The 4,102-nt window shown below is 35.3% G+C and overlaps 1 pseudogene; it reads left to right on the top strand.

Moving 5' to 3' along the window:
* The first annotated feature begins 2,461 nt into the window (after positions 1 to 2,461).
* Positions 2,462 to 2,836, top strand: LOC102864972 (annotated as a pseudogene).
* Positions 2,837 to 4,102: the final 1,266 nt, after the last annotated feature.

Genomic DNA, 4,102 nt, shown 5'->3' with positions numbered 1-4,102 from the left:
TTAGCCATAATTACTTCTTTTTTGTTTAGCCATAGTTACTTCTGTAAGATGGCCCCGAGAAAGAAGACAATGCTCGCTTTTCATTTCCACTCATATTACTTCTTTTGTAACTGGAAATAAAAGAATCAACTGGTATGAAAACATTAAAGAAATATTCAGATAATTTGGTAGAGAAATATTCTTCAGTTCAGGTAGGACTTGTTAGTACAACGTTCTAAGAAACTGGCCTCTCCTTTGTCTTCTGAGATCCTTAGTGGGTCCGTTAATAATGATTCCATGTTAGTGAAGATAGTTTAGCAAAAGAAAGAAGAATCAATAAAGCATCCCACTCAGGACTCTATCTCAGACACAAGCCTACAGGAAGCTTTCTAGAAACAATCTTTCCATTTCTTTCTATGAAACTTTTTTCTAAGGCAAGAAATGTATCTGTCAATGTTTCTAAATTCATTCTGATAATCTGACCTTTTCCATAACCTTCAGTAATAGTTCTTCTTTGCATTTAAATTAAAACTCTCTACAGACCCAATGATTCTAGTTCCATCAGGCTGGAACAAAATCAGTCATCATCCTTCACACTTGTAATTGAAAAATGGAATATCTATTGTTACCTAGAGAGATTAAATGCAACATTCAGGCCCCAGAAAACAGCCTCAGCAGTTTGGACATGACCTTGAAGTGTCCCATAAATCTTCTGTTCAATCTTAACAATATGTAAGACTGTTACACTCCCTCCAATTCACATAAGTACATTCCCCTCGCCATCACATTTAAATAAAGTGATGCTCCAAGAATCATGTCAAGTGTAGGCAAAAACCACCTCCCACAATGTCCTCCTGGGTGTTGCTTCTGTGTAACCTCATCTGGTAGCCTTCTCTAGTTCTAAATCGACCATTTCAAATGTTTCACCTATACACCGGACTCCAAGTTTTCAACATTTTAAATTCTCCCACTATTTTCCTCCAAAGTCTATTCCAACTAACCACCACATCTAAAGTTATGGTGCTCAAAATTCACTGGAGTTGCCTAGAACTATTTAGAAGACTAAAAGAAGAAATTATATAGAAAGCATCTGATACATTTTAAATTAAAAGTACCATTGAAGACACCTGAATATGCTAAAAACATGTTGCTAAGCACCGTTCTGTAATTAAATCCACTTTCTCTCTCCTGTTGTTTGTATATCTACTAGTCATTGGTTCTTAGTATTTTCTGGAAGAATAGCAATTCCAGAACACTAAATTGTGCTCATGTGGAATCTGAACATATATCAGAAACACAACAAAAGGATATTGCATGCTTTAAAATCAGTCAAGGTGTGCATCAGGGTTGCATCCTTTCTTCACAACTATTCAATTTGTATACTGAGCAATTTACTCAAGAAGCTATATAAAGACACGCATTAGAATTGGAAGAAGACTCATTAACAACCTGTGGCATGCAGATGAAAACACCCTGCTTGCAGAATAAAAAATAAAACAAAACAGAAAGACATGAAACATCTATTGATGAAGCTCAAATTCTGTAGCCTATACTATGGATTACACCTTAATGTAAATAAAATAGCAAAAAAAAACCACTTTAAAATATCCAATATAATAATAAAAAGATTAAAGATGTCAAGGATTTTGTTGTGCTGAATTACATAATCAATAAGCAGAGAAGGAATCAGATGACATATTGCAATGGGAAAATCTGCTGCCAAGGACCTCTGTAAAGTGTTAAAGAGCAAGGATGTCCCTCTGAAGACTAAAGTCCACCTCACCTAAGCCATGGTATTTCCAAATGGCCTCATATCCATGTAAAAGATGGACAATGAATGAAGAAGACCATAGAAGAATTGATGCTTTTGAATTCTGGTATTCATGAAGAATAACTATGTCATGGATTGCCAACATGTTCCTTCGAAGCAAGCATCATGAGACTATTTCTCACATAATTTGTGTATGTTATCAGAAGGGACCATATCCTAGCAAAAAGGTCTTTTTTGTTGTTATGTGCTATTGAGTAATCTTCAACTCATATGTACAACAGCTCTGAACTCTGTCCTATTCTGAGCCAATCTCACTGTCTCCAACACACCTACCCTCATTGCCCCAGACATTTTGTCAATTCATCTCATCCAGTGTCTTCTTCTACTGTGCTATCTGTCCACCCTTCCAAGCATGACGTCCCTTTCTAAGGACTGGTCCCTCCAAGGAGCAGCCTGATTTCACCCTCTTCAGGATAAACCTGTTTGTTCTTATGGCAGTCCACAGTATGTCCAATTATCTTCTACAGCACCATAACTCAAAGGCATCAATTCTTCTATTAACCCGAGTCATTATCCAGCTCTCTGATGAATAGCAAGTAGTTACAAAGACCATAGACTTTAGGGCTGGTAAAGAAAAGGTACATTAAGAAAGAGGAAGACTCTCGACTTAGAATGCCCAGGCAGAGGCTCCTAGGTGGGCCGGCTGGTGGGATGGCAGATGAGGAAGAGGACTCCACGTTCAAGGAATGAAGTGAAGAAATCAGAGGCAGTGCTGAAGGTGGACAGGGCAAAAGAAAGAGACTTCTTTCTAAAGAAGTATGATGTATGATGTATGGGTTTGGAGATGACCAGAATCCCTACACTGAGTCAGTAGATATTCTTGAAAACCTTGTCATAGAGTCCATCAGGGAAATGACTCACAAGGCAATGTCAATCGGAAGACAAGGCCGAGGACAATTTGAAGACATTGTCTTCTTGATTCGAAAGGACCCAAGAAAGTTTCCTCGAGTTAAAGACTTGCTTACTATGAATGGAGAATTGAAAAGAGCTAGAAAAGCATTTGATGAAGCAAACTATAAATCTTAACAAATTTTGTATTTTCTGAAGCTTCATTTATTTTCTGTGGAAACTGTTGTAACCATATGTCTTATGTGAGATTCTGATATCTAACCATGCAAATGAATGAAAGTTGGAGATACACAAAATTTGCAGCCTTTTTTCATGTCTTGGATTTTAGATTGGTATGTGAGCCTGCCTTTATATTATACACTTGAAATACTGGATCATACATGAGTTAAATTGCTTTCTAATTTTTTACTATTTAAATGACGGTAATATTTATGTACTAAGTAGGCTATACTGTACCTATTTAATCTGTGAAATCTAAATGGTGCCTTTGATCCTATGATAGCAGAGACGTGTTTTATCTAGTCTCAAATTTCTAAGTAACCTGAAAGATTGTTAAAGTGAATTGGTTTGTATTTCCCTTAAACAGAAAATTATTTAGGAAAATGCAGTCTTTGTAAGAACATTTGTCTTAAAAGATGATGCTATTGTTTTCAGATAACAAGAGTGATTTCTTTTTTTTTTGTGTGGAGGGGTGGAGAATTTCATTTGAATGTTTCAATATTGAGAGGCTTTTTTATTTCAAACCATTGTGGCTTGTATATTTGTCAAAATTTAAGAGAGCTCATTTTTCCAAGTAAGATTAAGTCTTCTAAAAGTAAATACTTCCATTATCAGGAATGACATTACTTAAACAGCTGACTGGCAGGTTAAAGATTTAGGATAGTGGTTTATTAACATACTTGTTAGTACTTGTACATTGTGAAAATGTATGCTTCACTAACACTATATATGGCTGTAGAAACTGTTTTTGTAGTTTGTTATAGACAAGTTTTGTGTGTATTTAGGTATATTGTATTAAATTGTTATTGTACTTACCTTGAAATAAACATTGACATTTTATTTAAAGAGATCACTGAATATTTTTATTTTACTATTTGTGAAACAATATTTTCTGCAACATTTATAAGCATTTATAAATGCAACATTTATCCAAGAGGCAGCTCAGAATGACAAAGCAAAATACTGCAATGAAGTATGTGCGAGGAGCTAGAGTAAGAAAATTAAAAGGGCTGAACTCGTTCAGCATTTCTTAAGCTCAAGGAACTGAAGAACAAATTCAAACCTAGATTTGCTATAATCAAGGATGCTTTAGGCAGAATATTAAATGATCCAGGAAGTATTAAAAGAAGGTGGAAGAAACATACTGAGTCATTGTATCAAAAGGAATTGACAGATACAGAAGAATTTAATGAAATAACATATGAGCAAGAGCCTATGTTGATG

This window comes from Elephantulus edwardii, unplaced genomic scaffold (assembly GCF_000299155.1).
Source record: "Elephantulus edwardii isolate Elephantulus edwardi_28Jun2011 unplaced genomic scaffold, EleEdw1.0 scaffold00047, whole genome shotgun sequence".
Classification (NCBI taxonomy): domain Eukaryota; kingdom Metazoa; phylum Chordata; class Mammalia; order Macroscelidea; family Macroscelididae; genus Elephantulus; species Elephantulus edwardii.
Note: the sequence above shows the minus strand (reverse complement) of the source record. Positions and strands in the feature narration are given on the sequence as shown.